This window comes from Garra rufa, chromosome 14, assembly GCF_049309525.1.
Source record: "Garra rufa chromosome 14, GarRuf1.0, whole genome shotgun sequence".
In the NCBI taxonomy this organism is placed as follows: Eukaryota; Metazoa; Chordata; class Actinopteri; order Cypriniformes; family Cyprinidae; genus Garra; species Garra rufa.
In genome coordinates, this window is record NC_133374.1 from 40,527,459 (window position 1) to 40,550,416 (window position 22,958).

The 22,958-nt window shown below is 37.6% G+C and overlaps 1 pseudogene; it reads left to right on the forward strand.

The window, feature by feature from the left end:
- LOC141284438 (Fc receptor-like protein 5) overlaps positions 1 to 22,344 on the forward strand; it is a 108,990-nt pseudogene extending 86,646 nt beyond the window's left edge.
- Positions 22,345 to 22,958: the final 614 nt, after the last annotated feature.

Sequence of the window (22,958 nt, forward strand, 5' to 3'; positions counted from 1 at the left end):
GCACCACACTTCATGGACTTCATTCCCCATAAGCCACTGCACTAATCACTGCATTCACCTGGCCCTTGTTTCTCACTGCTCTGATTAGTTCTCACAGCTGCACCTCATCACTCTGACTGCATTTAAGCCACTCACACACACAGCCACCTTGCGAAGTCTTATTGTTCCATTTGGTCGTAATTCTAAGCGTTTATCTCAGTGTTGGTTTATCAGTGTATGACTCTGGACTGTGTACCCCGTTGATGATTCCTGCTTCCTGCCATTGCGACCATTGCATGTCTATCGAACTGTTTCCCGGATTACCTACGTTGTTCCTGTTTTCTGGTGATTATTCTTGCCTGTCGACACTTCTCAATAAAGCCTTGCAAATGGATCCCCACGTCTCTGACTCCTCCTTGTGACAGACCCAGACCTCCTGTTATTCACGTGACAGAAATATAGTAATATTGTGTTAATAAATGCTTTATTAACAATTTCCTACTGTAAATCATGATTAATTCAGGTAGTTATAAAACATGTAGTAGTTGTTATTTAACTGTTTTTCTGTATATATATATATATATGTGTATGTGTATATATATATATATATATATATATATATATATATTTTTTTTTTTTTTTAATAAAATGAAAAAATAAACCTCTGCAACATGATATTCCAAAAATGAATGCGTCAACAGAATAAGCAAAAAAAAAAAAAATAAAAAAAAAATAAAGAAAACAAGCAAGGTATTTGCTGTAGTAAGAAGGTTTTCTTGTCACAAAGACGTGCCAAGTGTGGCAAATTTCAAATAAATTCAACATTTCAAACTAAAGACCAGTGTTGGGCATGTACCTTTAAAAAAGTAATTAGTTATAGTTACTAGTTACTTCTCACAAATAGTAACTGAGTTACATCATTATAAAAGTAACTAATTACCAGGCTGTCACATTTGAGTAAAGGGGTCTGGGTCCAAATGCAGGGAGGGAAAGAATAAATTTAATAAACACAAAAAACAGAACAAAAGGCCAACACGGCACAAACTGAAATACTCAAAAACCAAAATCAAGAACTCAAAAGCCAGGGATTATCAAAGACATAAAACAAACAGGACACGAGACAATGCAGACATGAAGCAGGAGTGAGAAATGAGAGTTCTTATACAAAAGTCCAAATGGTGAACAGCTGTGAGTGAATCAGTGTTAACGACAAGGACAGGTGAATACTATCAGAAGTGCAGTGTGAATAGCGACCTCAGGAGGCTGAGGGAAACCTCACAGCCCCGATCATGACAGTACGGCCTCCCTACGGAACGGCTTCCAGATGTTCCCAAAGTCTGGAGGGAGGAGGTACGGAGGAAGGCAAGTCAGGGGAGGGATGGCGGGCCAGGGCCGTGCAGCGGAGTCACGCGAGCAGGCCTTGCCGCCGCGTTAGGCACGGAAATAGCGGACACCGCCGCATCAGGCACGGAGAAAGCGGACGTCGCCGCGTCAGGGACAGGACGCGCAGCCGCCTCAGCGCCAGGAACCGGACGCGCAGCCGCCTCAGCGCCAGGAACCGGACGCGCAGCCGCCTCAGCGCCAGGAACCGGACGCGCAGCCGTCTCAGCGCCAGGAACAGGACGCGCAGCCGCCTCAGCGCCAGGGACAGAACGCGCAGCCGCCTCAGCGCCAGGGACAGGAGTGCCGTTGTCTCTGCGTCAGGAACAGAGAGTGCAGTTGTCTCTGCGTCAGGAACAGAGAGTGCAGTCGTCTCTGCATCAGGAACAGAGAGTGCAGTTGTCTCTGCCTCAGGAACAGAGCGCGCAGCTGCCTCCGCGTCAGGAACAGAAAGAGTGGAAGCCGCCGCCTTCCCACGAAACTCCGTCTCCACCCCCACCGCAAAGAAGGGGCGCCTTCGCAAATCCTCGGCGACACGGGCATCCATCGCCAGGCAGGCGTAGATATATTCAAAGCGCGCTGCCGACGCCGCCTCAAAGGACATCCCCTCCGTGTTGGGAGCAGAGGGAATGGTCGCCGCCCCGACCGCCGCCTCAAAAAAAAACTTCTTCCCCGCTGGACCCATTATGGATGTCTGCATTCTGTCACGTTTGAGTAAAGGGGTCTGGGTCCAAATGCAGGGAGGGAAAGAATAAATTTAATAAACACAAAAAACAGAACAAAAGGCCAACACGGCACAAACTGAAATACTCAAAAACCAAAATCAAGAACTCAAAAGCCAGGGATTATCAAAGACATAAAACAAACAGGACACGAGACAATGCAGACATGAAGCAGGAGTGAGAAATGAGAGTTCTTATACAAAAGTCCAAATGGTGAACAGCTGTGAGTGAATCAGTGTTAACGACAAGGACAGGTGAATACTATCAGAAGTGCAGTGTGAATAGCGACCTCAGGAGGCTGAGGGAAACCTCACAGCCCCGATCATGACACAGGCAAAGTAACTATTGCGTTACTTAAAACAAATCTAATTTAATATAACTATAAAATAAATATAAAACATTGTACAATAATCTACACTATTTTAATGTTGTTGTGGGACAACGTGAGAGACAACTATCAAATTCAACATATTGTTATAAATATTATAATTACTATTGTGGAACAGTAAAGCACAATAGATGGTTTAGAACTTTAAATATCGTTATCACCTGCGTTATTAGCCACTAATTTTGTGGCGGCATGTGACGATGTGAGGTGCTTCAGATTAGAATTACTTGTCACCGACGCAGAGAGACTCTTTTTTTCCTGGGCGTAAGTTGTACGTTACATAAACATTTTTGCCTTTCACCTCAGCGAGGGAAAAGTAGTGCTTGTACTTCCAGTTTGCAAAAGCTACCTTTGAACTTTTTGGACTTGCCATCGTTGTGATGTTGTGGATATTTGTGTGTGCGACTGATCGTGCGTGTGCGTGTGTGTGAACAACCGCACTACTCTGCCTCTGATTGGCAAACAATGGAAATTTACTCAATCTAAGCCAATCATCACGTTCTCAGTTACACCACGTTTACAGACACACCAATCATCATCACTGGTTATGTGTCCCGCCCCGAACGCACACAAACACACACACCAGAGAAAGAGAGGTCCTATGGCTGAGAGAGACGCTGCTCGCATGAAAACTGCTTCAGTGTTGTCAATTATAGTAACACGCATTTTATTGTCAGTAACGGTAATGGCGTCGTAACGGGGGAAACAGTAATTCGTTTGATTACTCGTTACTGAAGAAAGTAGCGCCGTTAGTAACGCCGTTTATTTATAGCGCCGTTATTCCCATCACTGCTAAAGACTCACAAGTAGCTGAAACAGAAAATTAAATACTGTATATTCAACAAATGATTAAAAAAAATGTTTATATCATATTTCAGAGACTTTGGTTCATGTTATTGCTAAGTTATGTTTTCTGTAGGTGTGCATGGATTTTGAATTTTCTATGACACTGCAGGTGTTTATTTTCATTTTATAACAAGTTTACATTGTTTCAGTTTTGGTTTTTTGTATCTTAAAATACATATTTCTATGTCCTATATCACTGTTGTGTGTTTCCTTTTTCGGTATCACTTTATAATAACTACACACTATGAACCATTAGTTAAGCATTAGTAAATAGTCAATTCATCATTTATAAAGGATTATCCCCACATTAATAGGCAGTAGTAAGCAGTTTATAGATGCAGCTATAAATGTTTTGTTCCTAATTTAAAAGCATATCTATAATGTTTTTAATAATTGTATTTTCATAATGTATTCATGATCCATTAATCATTTCTAAATTAGGTATTATATTATTAACAGACCAGTTATTTAGGTGTTGTCAGAGGTTCATTATATCATTTAGAAAGTGTAACTAAATGATTAATAAACTTTAAATGCACATTTATAGATATTATTTAGACAAATAATAATAATTACTCAGTGTGTTAGTAAGTGCTTTATTAACACATATTCTTACTGTAATTCATGATTAATTCAGGTGGGTATAAAACATTTAGGAGCTGTCAGTTATCCATTTTTGTGAGCTCATGTAAAGTGTAGACCATTGATGCCTCATAAAACTACTACAAAGAGGTTTTAAAGTGATGCAGAAAATAGAAATATTTATTTCAAGATACATGACGAGGTATAAATAGTCTACACTTTAGAAGAGCTCACAAAAACTGACAACTACTAAATGTTTTATAGCTACTTGAATTAATAATTCATTATAATAAAGCATTTATTAACACACTATTACTTAATAACATGTATAGACCATTTCAAGCGCTATTCGGCGGCTTAAGGAAGTGACGTCTTTGGTCCCAGGAAGTTTCCGGTTAGTGATCCAGCGCATTCAAAACAATGGCGAGAAGCGCTTTATGAACAGTGGGATTGCGGTCATACAAACATCCTGCTTAAATGTCTAAATTAAAATTAGATTCTTGTCGTTCGGTGGTTGTGTGCTCCCTCTGGGGCGGTACTAACATTCTGAGACGTGTTTAACGGTAGATTTCCGAGAAACGTACCCGTGTTGCGGCAGTGAAGGAGAAGGCTGGATAACAACAAGCAACTCTAGGATATACAGCGCACATTTCGATTCAGGCAAGTAAATATCGTTTTTAATTAATCGGTTTATTTGTATATCTTTACGTTAACTCTTCAAGTATGATGCTGCATAATTTAAAGTAGCATTTTGTCATTGTTTACATATACATCTAGCTTTCGTGTGTAACGTTAATGAAAAAAGGCAAGTTTTTTATTTCTGTTTTATTGCTAAGTGTTATGTGGGTTAAATTCATATTAGTCGTCTAGTTATTTTGTCAGTTGACAAATGCAGTGAGTAACATGAAAGTACGTGAATGTCGTATTGTGTAACAGTTAACGGCAGTAGTTTACAAAACGTAATGTTTATGGTAAATATTATTTTCCATCACGTAAGCTTTGGTAATGTTAAATCCCAGATGTACTGACGTATTAAGCAATAATAGCATTATTATTTTTTTTTATATTCTGCATTATATTAAATGATTGTTTTTCTACTTTTATCCTTATATAATGTAAACAAAATTTATACAGGTGATTTCTAATATCATTTGTTTCTTAGTCAAGGAAGCATTTTGATGTAAGCAGTTGTAAATATGCAGCAGGGTCACTAAATCTGACAATACAGTGTAATACTGAAATTTGTTAGCTCCCTGTAATTCCCATAGAATTGGTTAAATGTTATATACATTTTCATAATGATGGCTTATATCCTTTGTTTTGTTTTCTAGAAAGTATTCTAAACTGATGTAAACAGTTGCAGAAATACAGAAGGGTCACCAAATCTGAGAAGGCAGTGTAAGGAGAGCCATCATCTGTAGACACCCAAGGACAGCTGATCATCCTGCAGTGACAAACCACATCTGACCATATCAACACCCAGATGTGATTGAGAACTTGAGTGTAGTATTCCGTAATTTAGTGTAGTACTTAAAGCGATTGATGACCGGGCCGGATACAGACTGCTGCTTTTGATATTTGTTCCCCCTTTGTACTTCATTTCAGTTCAAATGTTGTTTCAGTTGTTGTTGTTTCATTTGTTGAAGCATTTTATGTTCATACAAATATTTACATATCAATACATGTGCTGGAAATAAAAACAGTTGAAAGTGAGAGAATGCTTTTTGTTTACAGTACTGGTCAAAAGTTTGGACAAAGTAGTTTTTTTATGTTTTTGAAATAAGTATTTTATGTTTATTAACATGATTAATTATTTAAATGATTTCTATTATAAAAAATATGTTGTGCAAAGCTGAATTAGCATCAGCCTTTACATTACACCAGTATTCATTTTCACATGAATATATATATATATATATATATATATATATTAAAAATTTGTGTGGGCGTGAACAGTAAATACGTGCATAAAAACATATATGAATGCTTTATGTGTGTTTGTGTGTGCATTTATTAATCTGCAGATCTACAGGTTTATGAAAAACACGTTAGCCAGCATTGAATTGTGACGATCTTGTTTATTTGTGATCACATGATGACTCGGAGCATTCATACTAGAGCCCTGCGCGGGACTGTTTTCTTCATCCCGCTCCCGCCCGCGCCCACCGAATTTCTGACCATTACCGCCCGCTCCCGCAACGTGTGTGTCACACTCCCGCCCGCACCCGCAATATGTATGACCACTCCCGCCCGCACCCGCAAAACTCTGAGAATTTATTCCCGCACGATAATAGAAATGCATTGATTTTGCCTCTTCTCCCGTCCCGCAGGGAAAAAAACGTATTTGTATTGATGTTATTAAGGAGATTCATGTTTGTTTCTTTCCCTGGCCTTCATGTATTCTGACACACTGGTAGGGAATAGTAGCCTGGGCTATCGAGGACATCTAAAACGCTTAGGCTACCAAGTCCGACTTCAAGTACTTTTTTCACGTAATTGCCGAATGCAGCCAGATGAGGGAGCGCCGCGCAAACATTACAACACACAGACTAATCCAGCGTGTTGTGCCGTAGACAGGCCGTTAGAAGTACAGAACGGATTTGCATCGGGCGAGGGAAGAGGGAAGAGGGAGGGCACCCTCTCGAAATCCCCCTGCAAAACAAGTTAAGCTGTCCAATGAAATGGAGTTGCACTTTACCTCCGTCCTGAAAACAAAATAAGTTTAAGACTTTTTTTCCTCACTAACGCAAAGCGCGCTGAGCATCCCGATCCCGCAGTGCTTTTTTTAGCCGCCCATTCCCGCCCGCAGCAAAGTTCAAACCGCCCGCTCCCGCGAGATTTGCGTTGGGTCCCGCGGGACCCGGCGGGTCCCAATCCCAATGCAGCCCTCTAATTCATACCCTCCACTTGCACTGTTCCACAGCAACAAACTTGACCAAACTAACGTTGAACACATGTTGAAATGAATTCAACACGTAATAATAGCATCGAGCGCTTAGTTTTAATAGCATACATTTAGCGTTGTTTGGAACGATATGTATTGTGAAAAGTAATGTACTAATGAAAACAAATATTTAAACAGAAATACAGACTGACCACGCAATGCAAATAAAATTAATCACGAACAACCTCCGGATATCTTGGGAACAAAACATGAAGTAAGTTGCACTGCTTGCTTCAGACTGATGACATCCATTGTATGAATAAATGTTCACAATATTTCCGTTCATGTGATATGCTTTTAGCAATCTCCCGTGTACACGCACGCAGCATCGATTAGTTAATGAGCAGCTTTTTTACCTTAACTAGCTTTTTCGCTAGATTTTAAAAGAATGTGTTCGTATTGACAGGTCGGAGAAATAGCGCTACCGGAAATGTTTCAGGACCGGACATGCGCAGTAACGTTCCAACGCGCTTGTTATTGTTTACATCCTTGAAATGGTCTATAAATGTACATTTGAATAGCTTGTTTAAATGATCTTATGAACCATTGGTGACAACTAAATAACTGATTTTGTAAATAATGTAACACTTAATTTTATAATTGAATATTATAAAGTGTTACCCATTTTTGTTTAGATAATAGCTGAGCCTCTGCTTTGTAAAAGGTTTATGAGGCATAAATATTCATCACTTTGGATGAGCTCACAAAAATAAATAACTGACAACTACTAAATGTTTTATACCCACTTGAATTAATCATGCATTACAGTAAGAGTGTGTTAGCAAAGCATTTATTAACACACTGAGTAACTATTGTTTGTCTAAATAATATGTACAAATGTGCATTTGTACTTTCTAAATGTTCTTATGCATCTCTGACAACTCCTAAATAACTGGTCTGTTAATAATAAAATACAAAATTTAGAAATGATTAATTGATCATTAATACATTATGAAAATATAATTCTTAAAGGTGCCATAGAATGGAAAACTATGTTTACCTTGGCATAGTTAAATAATAACAGTTCAGTACATGGACATGACATACCATGAGTCTCAAACACTGCTCCTGGTGTGTTCACTACTGTGTGTGTGCACTTGGATGGGTTAAATGCAGAGCACAAATTCCTAGTATGGGTCACCATACTTGGCCTCATTTCACCTCCTTTCCTTTCCTTTCCTTTCCTTTCCTTTCCTTTCCTTTCCTTTCCTTTCCTTAAACACCATTGTTTCCTCCTTCTTATATAAATCTGGTGTTTGCAAAAGACCACTGAAAAATAGGTCAATTCCAACATAACACAGACTATTATGCAACATCCCCGGGATCGTTAATAGCTACGCCCCCAACATTTGCATCGCCCAATCATCAGTAACATCAGCACATCAGTAAAACAAGGCAAGCCACTGAAGGGACACGGTTAGCTTAGTGCAAGCGCTAGCCTGTTACATTGCAGTACAAAAGATTTCACTTACCACATAAACAGAGAGATGACTGCACTGATGATGGAGAATGATGGAGAAATAACTGCCTGATGATGGCGAATGATTTACAGATCTTGAGAATCACTGAGAAGCAGCTCAACTCCCTCTGCATTATAACGTTTCACAGAGCGATCACAGTAATGAGACTAAAATGTTGGCGATTTAAAACAGCAGATTCAACAAACCACATATTAAAAGCGGCTAGAGCTCCTAATTAAATATATATTTTTATCAATGTGCGAGCTATAGAGATGAGCAGCTCTGTGAAACAGCCAATCAGAGCAGAGCTCATTAATATTCATGAAGCTTCTAAATAAGGCAATAACAGAGCATTTAATTCTAGGGACAAATCCTAGGGTTGTAAATGGACCTGTAAAACCGTTTCTGGAGATAATGTGCCCTTTCCTATGCCATATATCTTCTATGTAGATATCAGAGAACAATTTAAAATATTGTTTCAATGCATTCCATGGCACCTTTAAAAAAAAAAAAAAGTGAGCCGGGGACATTTTTTAAAAATTTGGTTGAGTTGACACGAAATGTTTTTTTTTTTTTTTTTTGCAACAAATGCTTTTATGTGCTAATGTAATTTTTAAATAAAGAAACAAACAAAAAATAATGATAATAATAAAAAATAAATAAATCTATCAATAAAAGCAGAAGAACCAGGACCAAGAACAATTCACTTCAATGAATAAGATTTAAACTCTAAATGTGTATTTTGGTATTTTTGCAGCATACCACTGCAATTTACAGACATGATAACAGTTTCTGTTACAGAGATTATGAAACGGGAAGTGGACAGGTCCATTTGCGGCCTTTTATTTAAAACAGGGGTCCCCAAACAAAGGCCAGCGGGCCGAATACGTGCATAATAAAGGTTGGCTTTCAAACTAAAATTTCCTTTAGTTATTGACAATTATTTGTTAAATTCACCAACAGAATGGTACATTCAACATAATGTGTCATCGCAATCGAACAGGTGATGCATGAGCCAGCTATAAAATTCAGAGTGATGACAAAATGACTGAATAGCATTTGAGGTGAAACTAGCACTGCTTGTGGGACAAGTGCAAAGGCAAGACTTCACTCATCTCCCAGTTACCCAAAGTATTTCAGCTGAGAAACCAGTGGCCCCATTCCAGTTGAAAAGTCTGTCAAGTCAAGTCAAGTCACCTTTATTTATATAGCGCTTTTAACTATACAGATTGTGTAAAAGCAACTGCACATTATTTAAACAGCACCATAGCGTGTAAGTAACGCATCATTGTAAATAATCAGTTTTCAGTTAAAGGCAGTTCATCAATGAATTCAGTGATATCATCATCCAGTTCAGTTCAAATAGTATATGATATCGCTGGAAAGTGTCCCCAACTAAGCAAGCCAGAGGTGACAGCGGCAAGGAACCAAAACTCCACAGGTGACAGAAATGGAGAAAAAAACCTTGGGAGAAACCAGGCTCAGTCGGGGGACCAGTTCTCCTCTGGCCAGACCAAACCAGCAGTTTGTATCAATGTCTGATTGTAGAGAACTCGTCTGGATCCCGTGGTGTAGCGCCGATGGCCATCTAGGTTGGCGAGGTCTTCATTGATGATCCGTCTCTGGAGCTCATCTGGTTGACATCCATGGCTATTGAAGTCATCTCCAGGTGGTGATCCGTGATCTAAGCTGGGTATGGACTGGATCCGGGAGACTGCAGTGACCATCTGATCTGGATACAGGCTGGGTCTGGTGGCTACGGTGACCTCGGAATAAGAATGAAACAGACTAATATTAGCGTAGATGCCATTCTTTTTGTGATGCAACGAGTGCATCAGATGTTATGGGAGATGTTATAGGTCCGGTTGACCTAATTAATGCAGCCTAACAATCCTTTAACGGATTTGAATTATAGGAATGTGTTAATGTTTTTATGTGTAAGCCAGGTTAAAAAGATGTGTCTTTAATCTAGATTTAAACTGACAGATTGTGTCTGCCTCCCGAACAGTGTTAGGTAGATTGATCCAGAGTTTAGGCGCTAGATAAGAAAATGATCTGCCGCCTGCAGTTGATTTTGATATTCTACACTGTAAAAAATTACTGTGAATTTAACGGTAAAAAACTGTAAAAATGCTACGGTAAAAACCTGTGATATGGTTAACGGTAAGTTCCCCTTCTATATACGGTGAAAAACTGTGTTGGACATTGCATGTAATTTTACGGCAGTATACCGTTTTTTAAAGTGAAAAAGAACGTAAAATTTACAGTGAATAACCGTAAACTGACATTCCCAGAATTCCCTGTGTTTCATTTTTTTTATTTGATGTTTTTTGTGGAAATAACTTTTTCTTCTTAGATTTTTCTTGGCAGTTTTGTACATTAGGGTTATATGTTACATATAATGCTGTTAAATTAATGTTTTTTGCATTAAATCAGTTTTATGTGTGTTACCATGATGGTGTTTAGTGTTTGTGTGAATGACAAGGTGCACCTTCTATAAATGTTATTATTTAAAACCTCCTTGTGATGGGGTTTGGTTGATCATATGATGTTGTCATCACCACCTGCTTTTGGTGGTTATCAGTGTATTGCAAAGTTACAAAACAGATTTCAGTACTTCAAAAGGTTGGTAAATCACCATAATATCAGTTAAAAAAAAAAATCTGAAATTACGGTATTTACCTGTATATTTAAGTGAAAACCGTAAAATGTAAAACATTGCTTCCGTATTTTTTACAGAAAAACTCTGTTAACCACAGCTGCCAGGGTTTTCCCGTAAATTTTACGGCTTTTTTTTTACAGTGTAGGTATTATCAAATTGCCAGAATTTTGAGAACGCAGCGGACGTGAAGGACTATAATACGATAGGAGCTCGTTCAAGTACTGAGGAGCTAAACCATTGAGGGCTTTATAAGTAATTAGCAAGATTTTAAAATCTATATGATGTTTAATAGGGAGCCAATGCAGTGTTGACAGAACCGAGCTAATATGGTCATACTTTCTAGTTCTAGTAAGAACTCTAGCTGCTGCATTTTGGACCAGCTGGAGTTTGTTTATTAAGCATGCAGAACAACCACCCAATAAAGCATTACAATAATCTACCCTTGAAGTCATGAATGCATGAATTAATGTTTCAGCATTTGACATTGATAGCATAGGTCGTAATTTCAATATATTTTTAAGATGGAAAAATGCGGTTTTGCAAATGCTAGAAATGTGGCTTTCAAAGGAAATGCACATGAGGTGCATTTGTATGTTTAATTTGTCATTATGTTAGATCTGACTGTATAGGTATCAGGAAGTTTTGAGGTTTGAACACAGTCTGTGCCTTTTAACCGCCTGTCATATTCGGTTAGTATGGAGCTCAGTCAACTTCCTCTTGTGCTCTGTGAGTATTGTTTTCTCTGTATGTATTTCGGTGGATGATAATTGTTCATATATGATGAATAGGGATTTGAAGGGTTTTAGTTTTCTGAGTTTTGTGGGTTACCATTCTCTTGACAAATAGAGTCTGTGATTCAGTCCAGGTTGTTGCATGTTGCTTTTTTTCAAAGCAGTAACAGGGTTTTTTCTAAAACGTTTAAGAAAAGTCCGGATATAAATTAGGATATTTACCTTAATTTTACAGTTTTTGTTTGGTTTTCTTTACCCATTATTTTAGTTAATGCTTTACTAAGTCTTGTTCTCATTTTCTCCTGGACTCTCCGTTATCGGACTTGGATGCGGACGATCATCTTAGTCTGGTAAATAGTGCTTGGCTCAATGTAATCAATGTGACTTCTCCTTTAAAGCCTCTCAAGCATAAACCTAAACCTAAATTGTGGCATACTGCTGAGACACGGCTGCAAAGGCAAACATGTAGAAAGGCTGAGCGTAAGTGGAAAAAGGACAATTTACACATCTCATTACATTTGTTCAAGACAGTTTATTGGCATTTCAAAAAGCTGCCAAATCATCTAAGGCAACCTATTTTTCTAATTTAATTCTACATAATCAGTCCAGACCCAAGGTCTTGTTTTCTGTTATCAATTCTGTTGATAATCCCCCGGTCAATACTATACCTGTTGCCTCTGTTGCTCTTTGTGAAAGCTTCTCAAGGTTTTTTAATGATGAAGTAGTTAAACTAGGACTTATACTTCCTCTATTGAGTTGCCTCGTCCCCTGCCGTTGTCTGCATCTTAGAATGTTTTTGAATCTGTCTCCCTTCAGTCACTTAGAGACACTATTGTCATGTTGAAACCATCCTCTTCTTTATATGATGTTATCCATCCTAGATTTTAAAAAAAAATTGTTGATTCGGTTGAACTGGGCCTAGTATCCTTTTTAATAAGTGTCTTTCAATTGGTGTGGTTTCTTCTCATTTGAAAGTGGCTACTGTCACACCAAGCCTTTACTCGACCTGTCGGTTTGAAAAAAATATCGCCCTGTCTCTGTTTTACCATTTATTTCCAAGGTTTTGAAAAAAGATTGTGTAATTCCAACGTCTTTTTCTTTCTTTTTTTTTTTTTGCTTTAAATTGTTTGTTTGAGCACTTTCAATCTGGTTTTAAAGCCGTCCACAGTACATAATCTGCCCTTCTAAGAGTGTTTAACAACATCTTTTTAGCCACTGGTATATGTTCCTCTGTGGTCCTCGTTCTTTTAGATTTATCAGCTGCTTTTGACAATATTAACCATACTATATTAATCAATAGACTAGAATCTTGGGTGGATCTCTTTGGCACAGTTCTAAAGTAGTTCCAGTTACTTTTATTCGACAAGAAGACTAGGAGAATTTTTCTCTTCCAATGCTTCTCTCCTCTGTGGTCTTCTGCAAGGCTCTAATCTGGCCCCCACTTTATTTTTAGTGTATATGCTACCTCTGGGCTCCATTTTTAGGAGCGGGGTGTCATTTCATTTTTATGCTGTCATTATGCAAATCTATTTACCTTTAAAGAAGAATGATCCATTGGCCATGACTGCTTTCTCATCTTGCTTAGATGAGGTTAAATTCTCACTCAAAAGTCAGAAAAATTCTTGATCTCAAAATTTCTCAGTCTCCTCAAATGAAGAAAAAACTGAGGTGGTCAATTTCGGTTCAGCAGAAAATATGAAGGCCTTTAATCTTGACCTAAGACCTTTATTGGCTTTTAGGTCTGGAAGCTCTTTACATGACTTACTAAAATTTGATAAAAAATTTCCACTGTGATTGGATCCAGTTTTCATCAGCTCCGTACATTTGCAAAAATTAAACACTTTCTCACTGACAAGACTTTGGAGATGGTGGTTTATGCTTTTATTACATTGCATCTTGATTATTGTAACTCTGCTCAAATTCCCCTTCTTCAATAGGTCCAGAACGCTGCCTCTAGATTCCTTTAGGAAAAAAAAAAGGATCATGTTACCCCGCTCTTGAAGGCCCTTCATTGGCTGCCTGTTCAATTCAGATTACATTCTAAAAAAAAGTATTATTTGTTTTTAAATCTCTGCACAATGAAGTACCCATCAATTTATCTGAATTGCCACATCAGTATATCCTATAATTCTGCATAGAGGTGATCATGCCTTCTAAGTAGTTGGGCCTTGCATTGTCTTTTAAAAACTCGGTCGCACTTTGGTCAGTCTGGCGGCTGTTTTAAATGTGCTATATAAATAAAATAAACTTGAAACTTCAAAACTTTCTTTATTCCTCTGCTTGCGATCAGACTGTCAGCCAGCTTCAAGTTCCCTAAACAGGTCTATCTGCTGTGAGAATGATTTAGATGAAGTTTTATTCAGTTTAGATGAAAAAGGTGTAGAGAAATTGGAGAGAGAAAAAAACATGACAAGATAAAAGTGTGTTGTGAAGCTAAAAACATTTAAGAGTAAAATGATAGTTTTACAAGCAAATAAAAAAATAAATAACCATATGGCTAATGTAATATACACAATATTAACTCAATGCTCACATTTTCTTTTGTGTTTTTAGTACTGATTTCAATCATTCACTCTGGAAAAACTGAAGGTGAGTGAATTTCATCACATTTTCACATAAAAGTGATTCTACAAACTAGCTGTCTAAAGAGTGTTATGATTAATATTGATTATAAATGCTTTTTTAACAATTAATTTGTGTGTTGTGACTAGAGGAATAAATTACAGTACACAAATAGCAGTGACAATACACAGTAAATATTTTTCCTCAACTAATGAACAGTGTCAACAAAACAAATCTAATTTCAGGTCTTATTTACTCAGCTGTAAGTATTTATGACAAATTACAGTAATTCACATTTAAATATAGAAAAATGTACATATTTGTATATCATATTTTTCTTTTTTCTTAAATTACATTTGTTAAACTACAAAAAAAAAAGCTCTAATTAATACAGTGTCAAAACGTTGAAACGATTAAAACGGTCAAATTACTGGCAGCAGTAGCTGCCAAACAAAAAAGTAAAAACTTCTTATTTATATAACCTGAATTGACTATTATTTTACAGGTATTTTCTTAATTATTATGATCAAACACCTCCACTGTGTAAAAAAAAAGGGCTATTGAAAACAAAAAGGTAAAAATGGTCAAATGACTGGCAGCACAGGGTGCCAAACAAAATTGAAAATCTCTTAAAATCTCCAGTCAACATCAATCAATAAATAACTAAATAGTCACATGACTGGCAGCAACAAGGTTCAAGGTTTTTTATTTGTCAATGCCACCATATGTGCAGACATACAGGGGAATCGAAATACTGTTTTACTTCTCTCTCATTAAGTGTTTACATTTTCAATGCAATATAAAAGTTTTTTTATAAAAATAAAATATCAGCAGTTCATTAGTGCAATATAAAACAGATTTTTGTATGAAGGTAACAGCAATATACATTTTTCATAAGACACTAAATTAGTGACTATAACAGACAGAGAACAACACTCCAGTCAAGCCTGATTTTGTCTACTTTACAATCAACTAGCTGTGTTTATACAGTAAAAACAGCTCATTTTATTATTATATCATCACATTATTTTCATTGTGAATTGTTATTGTACAGACAGCCCAAAACCCAAAGTGACCATTAAACCTGCTCAACATGTATTCAGAGGAGAGTCAGTCACTCTCAGATGTGACATAAATGGTGAAGGAGTCACTAGCTGGAGCTACAGCTGGTATAAAGATGATTCAAGAAGTGCTTTCAGTGATGGACAGAAACACACATTCAGGTCTGTTAATGAGTCTAACGCTGGTAAATACTCCTGTAAAGGATCAGAGACAGAAGGATCACACTGGTCACAAATGAGTGATGCAGTTACACTGACAGTATCAGGTGAGTTTGATCATCTCTTTATACACACAAACACACGTTAAACTTATTAATGAGTGATTTCTCAATTTCCAGAGCAGTTTTCTTAAGTGTTTAAGAGGTTAAAAGTGATCGGAATTGAGGTCAAGCATGAAACTTGTATTGCCCCTTCTATAACTTTGAATCTTTTGCTAAAAATGACCCTAAAATAAAGATGATTTCAGTTTCTAAAATCTTGATAGTAAGACAATGTAAAATATATTTGACTGTTTTTCTTTTTTCTAATAATAATTAGATAATACCAATTCTAATAATAACACCAATTTTTCCATTGTTTACCTCTTTGTCATTTTGTAACTGCTGTAAAACTGGTGCGTGCCTTTGGCTGCCACTACAGCTGTAGGTGGTGTGGCAAAAGCAAAGCGCAGTAACTACACCTTTGGTAAAAATTGAGTTAAGGCTAAAAATGGACTTTGTGACAACTTTTTTGTCTTGTGGCAAAGTCTCCTGGTTCAATTTTGTCTCGTTTCAAAGAAACGGGCGGAGAAATGAGAGTGTCAACATGTTTGACTAGCTGTTGTAAAAACTTTAAAGGCCTTTTTCTCAGTTTCAGTGTTCGTGTAGTTACTGCACTTTGCCTTTGGAGGGCAGAGCAGGTCAAGCTCTTTGATGTTAACCAAACTGTTGTGGGCTTGAAACCAGTCTAGGATGGTTTTTGCACCTTTGTTGCCCTTAAACTGTGAATGTCTGACTCAGGCAGTGTTTTTACCCACCACGCAAAGCAGACCCTCACCCAACCCCCCAGATTTAATAGTGTGTTAATATATCACAATAGATTTAATAATACACAGTGCCTTGCAAAAGTATTCATTCATTCATATTCATTTTTTTCACATTTTGTTTTGTTGCAGCATTATGTTAAACTGCTTTAAATTACTTTTTTCTCCACATCAATCTTCATTTCATACACCATAATGACAAAGCACAAAACAGGTTTGAAACAACTTTGCAAATTTATTAGAAATAAAAAACTGAAAAGATCCCGTTGCATAAGTATTCATACCCTTTTCTAGGACACTTGAAATTTAGCCCAGGAGCATTCACATTGCTTCTAGATGTTCCTACACTTGGAGTGGAGTTCAACTGTGGCAAATTCATTTGAATGAGTCTGATTTAGAAAGGCACACACCTCTCAGAAAAGGTCTAACAGCTGAAAATGCAGATCAGAGCAAAAACCAAGATAACTGCCTGTAGAGCTCAGTGACAGACTTGCGTTAAGGCAATGATCTAGGGAAGAGTTCAGAAAAAAATCTGCTGCATTGAAGGTTCACAGAAGCGTTATCCATAATGGAAGATGATTGGAATAACTAGGACTCTAGAACATGTCTGCCAGCCCTCATCCAAGTTGACAGAGATGGAGAGGTGAAAAGGGGAGGCAAAGAATGGCAGATAATTGCCAAATGCAGATGTGCAAAGCTTGTCACATCATACCCAAAAAGACTTGAGGCTGTAAAGGTGCTTCAATGTACTGAGTTAAGGGTATGAATACTTATGCAATGTACTTATTTCAGTGTTTTATTTTTAATACATTTGTAAAATTTGCAAATCTGGTTTTTGCTTTGTCATTATTATGGTGTATGGAGTGTAAATTGATGTGGGGAAAAGCTAATTTAAAGAAGTTTATAATGCTGCAACAAAACAAAATGTGAATAAATACTTTTGCAAGGCACTGTAACATGACAGGATATCACACTATTCATATATTGAAAAATATGTGACAATATATTTACTTAAATATCATAATGTATGTTTTTATATTCAGTAACACTTTATAACATATACTGTAGAGCAGGGCTGGGCGACTTCAGTATGAAGGGCCACTGTCCCTGTCACTGCAGAGTTTAGCTCCAATCCTAATGAAATAAACCTGATCAAGCTAACCAATGCCTTCAAGCTCACTAGACAGCTACTGAGAAGTGTGTTTGATTAGGGTTGGAGCTAAACTTTGCAGGACTGTGGCCCTGCAAATACATGTGGTAAGAGATGATACTGCATTAATGTGTATTAATATATTATACACTGATGAACCATTACATAGGTGTAGTTCACAGAACAGTATATAGGCCTATACACCACCTGAGAATTGGCTTTTGGTCAATAGAGTGTTGTTCAGTGTCAGAATAGACAAAGCTGCTGGTTTATCAGAGTTTGCTAAAGGACAAACTGTGATGGCTTTGGAAGCTTTGAAGCGCAAACAGCAGTTGTGAGTTGTCTGCAGCTCAGTGATGTTCAGAGGGGAGCGGAAACTGTCGTGCATTGTTCACAGTGACCACAGGGCCACAGTGTAATGAATCACCAACAGCTAAACAGTTTATCACAGCCACAAACACATGATTAACATATTATTAATGAGAGATTCAGCTCCCAAAGGAGTTGTGTTTAAGTGTTTAAAGTGTTCCTCCCATGATCTTTAAACCAAGTCTCACAAATGTTGGCTGGATTTTCACACACTTTAAAAATTAAAGTAGTTATGATGTATCTCAGCAATGCATTTTTTTTTTTTTTTTTTTTTTTTTTTTTTTTGCTTTGTAGGTCCTTGTACTGGTTAGAAACTCTACCAATTTATCCTAGATCATTTAAACATTTTTATGTAAACTGCTGTATCTGAACAACACTTTGTAGAATGTGTGTCTCTGACTGTCTGAACCTTGTATTTTAAGCCTTTGTGTCTTGAGAATGCTAAACTTGATTACATTTCCTGCATTGTCTGCGAAATACGTTAATGATTTACTAGTAAGAGGACGAGACCATTTGAAAAACTTTAATAACTCATAATCCTACTTCATATTGACAGATCTTACTAAACCAACTCTGACGGTTGAGCCACAGAGTTCATTGTTCACTGGAGACTCAGTTACTCTGAGATGTGAGGGGTTTCAGTCACAAAATGGATGGGAGTTTATCTGGAGAAATAACTCAAACAGTGAATCTACTGAAACTGCAAATAAAACAATTAACCATGTGAAAGTCTCTGATGGAGGAGAGTACAGCTGCAGAGCACAAAGAAGAGGATATTACACAGGTTACAGTGAACCAGTGATAGTGACAATATACGGCAAGTATTATGGTAAACATTAAATTACTTTTATTTATTCAATTATTTATCACATTGTTTTAAATTGTTGCCACTGTACAGAAAGACCAAAACCCAATGTGACCATTAAACCAGCTCAACATGTATTCAGAGGAGACACAGTCACTCTCAGATGCGACATAAATGGTGAAGGAGTCTCTAGCTGGCACTACAACTGGTATAATGAAAGTTCAACCAATTCAACCAAGATTTTCAGTAAACTACAGGAGCACACATTCAGTTCTGTTACTGAGTCTGATGCAGGTAAATACTCCTGTAAAGGATCAGAGACAGAAGGATCACGCTGGTCACAAATGAGTGATGCAGTTACACTGACAGTATCAGGTGAGTTTGATCATCTCTTCATACACACAAACACACATTTAACATGTTATTAATGAGCGATTTCTCTATTTTAGCTCCAAAAGCAGTTTTAAGTGTTTCCCCACAAAAGTGGTTAACTGAAGGAGATCCAGTGACTCTGATCTGTGAGGTTTACAACTTCTCAACAAACTGGACATTCAGCTGGTTCACTTTAACTGTCTCACCAGGTAAGTTGTGATGTTCTTTATGTGTAACATCTGAATTAGCTAATGTTATTTAAGTCCAAAATACCATTCACTGTATACATTGTCTTGTTTCACAGAGAAGAGTCATCAGTATAATCTGCTCTCAGACAGCAGCAGAGGAGCAGGAGGAAACTACACTGTCAGTTCTGCTGCTTTAAATCACACAGGAGTTTATGCGTGCAGAGCAGAGAGAGAGAAACCAGCCTTTAAAACACAGTACAGCAACACACAGCTGCTGTGGGTCACTGGTGAGTTCAAACAGAACTTAAACCTATTAAGTTCTATTGGTTTGAGGTATGTGATCAGCTAGAGACAAAAAATAAAATAAAAAATCTGACTACGCCCCTGGCACTTATTATTTAAAGCCAGCACCTATTTGCACTAAGTGTAAAAAGCATATTCTCATACTAGATACTATTTACACTAAGTGCACACATAACCTGTATTTTTGCAGTTCATTCAGTAAATTGCTTTTTCACAATTTCAATCATCATACAGTAACTATCATTACCCTTCTCTTCTCAGGTGTTTCTCCTCCAGTCTCTCTGATCGTCAGTCCCAGCAGAACTCAACACTTCACATCTGTGTCTCTCTCTCTGAGCTGTGAGGACCAGAGTAACTCTGATGGATGGAGAGTGAGAAGATATAAAAACGGTGAACAGCTAGAAGATTGTTCATCATTACATCGAGGATCTACATGTACAATCAGCTCCACCAACACATCAGACACTGGAGTGTACTGGTGTGAGTCTGAATCTGAAGAGAAATATCATCCTGTTAACATTACTGTACACTGTGAGTCTGTGTTTCTATATTTATTCGTTTCAGTTTACAATCAATGCATGAAGTAGGCTGATTAAACAAGTGCATTAAGCATCAGTTGACAAAAAACATGTAAGGTTAATGTATTGTTTACATAATTATACTGTGTATGCAATCAGTGTGTGTTTTCTCTGTTTCTGTAGCTGGTGTGATTCTAGAGAGTCCTGTTCATCCTGTGACTGAAGGAGATAATCTGATTCTTCGCTGTTTATATCAACATACAACCCCACCAAACCTCAGAGCTGATTTCTATAAAGATGGATCACTCATCCAGAATCAAACCACAGAGATGGCCATCATTACTGTCTCAAAGTCACATGAGGGTTTCTACTACTGCAAACACCCAGAGAGAGGAGAGTCACCCAAGAGCTGGATCTCAGTCAGAGGTGAGACTAAGAACTATAAACACTATTGAACCATTTCTGTCCCTTTTACAGCACTAATCTAAATGTAAAAATATATCTCAGCTTCTGCAGACACAAGATCCGATGGTCTCAAACCCAAGAAACATGGAGTGATTGCAGGACTGGTTGTTGCAGTTTTTGTAATCTTCGTAATCTTAGTCCTGGTGTGGCGCTACAGAAACAACAAAGGTTAAATACATTTTCCATGACACATTTGCAGACCTTGTGTGTTTCCATCCTACAACAGATAGATTACTGGTTTTCAGCTGCATTCTTCAAAATAACATTACCAAAAGGGGGTTTTCACAGTTTTTCACACTATTGTGTGTGTGTGGAGAACATTTAAAACATTTGAAAAACCTTTTTTCCACTCTAAAGAGGTTTTTGTGGATTGAAAAGCTTTTATTAATGTTAAAGTTCATTCCTGGATCCATAGATACCAATAAAGATATTTTATGTTTGCATAGGTGGAAGATCTCAGTCTCCCTCTACTGTCAGTCAACAGCAGAACAACAGCCAGACATCAGACCAGAACCAGAGTGAAGCAGGAAACCAGACACTGCTGTCTGGTCAGTCTGTACCCATATTCCACTATGATGTGTTTTTTGTGGATTGAAAAGTTTCTAATGAAGTTAAAGTTTATTCCTGGATCCATAGATGCCAATAAAGACATGTTATGTTTGTGTAGGTGGAAGATCTCGGTCTCCCTCTACTGTCAGTCAACAGCAGAACAACAGCCAGACATCAGACCAGAACCAGAGTGAAGCCGGATACAACACACTGCTGTCTGGTCAGTCTTTACCCATTTCTCTAATACCCAGAAATATTCACTCATTCACCCTCGGTCATCATCAAAGAGAACTTCTACTAATTTTAAATTTGCTTTCGATTATTTGAATGAAACATATGAAGACATGATTCAACACAAACCAATGCAACACAGTCAACAAAAAGTTGGCCCGCTACCAAGATGGAAAAGCCATGTGGGATAATCTTAGGACACCCTATGATTCAGTTGCTTGTAGTTCCACTTTTAGTAGTGATAACTTGAAGTAAGCATTGTCTGTATGGCTTTATCAGTCTCTCACATCGATCTGGAGGAATTTTGGACCACTCTTCTTTACAATGTTGCTCCAGTTTATTGAGGTTTGTGGACATTTGCTTATGCACAGCTCTCACCACAGCATTTCAGTCAGGATGAGGTATGGACTTTGACTGGGGTATTGCAACCCCTCGATTCAGTTCTTTCCATTCGTTCTGTCGTAGATTTGCTGGTGTGCTTGGGACTGTTGTCTTGTTGCATGACCCAATTTTGGCCTAAATTTAGCTGTCGGACAGATGCCTTCATATTTGACTCTAGAATATACAGAGGAGTTCATAGTTGACTCAGTGACTGTGAGGTGCCCAGGCTACAAAACAAGCCCTCAATCATCAGCCCTTCACCAGCATGTGTGACTTTTGGTATGAGGTGTTTGTGCTGATATGCTCTTTAGGTTTTTACCAAACATGGCACTGTGCATTATGGCCAAACATATCCACTTTTGGTCTGTTCAAAGGACATTGTCTTATGGTTTGTTCAGATGCAACTTTGCAAACCTAAACCTTGCTGCCATGCTTTTTTAGAGAGAAAAGGCTTTCTTCTGGCAAGTCGTCCAAAAATGCTGTACTTGTCCCATATTTTTCTAAATGTACTGTCATGAACTTTATCATTTAACATGTTAGCAGAGGCCTGTAGAGTCTGGAGTGAAGCTTTTGGGTTGTCTGCTATTTCTCTGCTATTACACGGTCTGATCTTGGGGAGAATTTCCTGGGATGTCCATCCCTGGTGTCTGTCCTGTGACAGTCTTCGACCTGTGAATAATCTTTCTCACTGTGAAATGATGGACTTCAAATTGTTTAGAAATGGCCGTATTACTCTTCCTCGATTGATGGCTGCACCATTTGCTTCTCTAAGATGATTGCTGATGTCTTTCCTCATTGGTATTGTGTTAACGCACACCTGAAGACTCCAGACCAGCAAACTGCCAAAACAATGCTATTATAGAGGTGCTCATATTTGCTGATGATCATTTAAAGGCATTTGAATAGTAGTGCCTGACTTCTACTTACCCTCTTAATTTCCATAAGGGGGTCCTAGCTTTGTCACACATGTTTTTTTCATTTCCACTTTATTTTTGTTAAATAAATGTGTGTGTTATTTCATTTCATTACAGAAAGTGCTCATTTTTATGACACTGTTTATCCAACTGTTGATAATGGTAAGCACAGTAGTTTGTTTCTAAAGTAATTGGAAATCATTATCACTGTGATATTTACAGAGCAAAGAAAGTTAAACCAAGTGGATTTTCCTTATTGCAGACAGTGAAAGTAAGTCTTCTGAACACATGTTTACCGAGAGTAAACTGAAATCTACAACGAAACAGAAGAAAAAGAAAGAAAACAAAGGTAAACTATGCTCTTGAATTTATGAT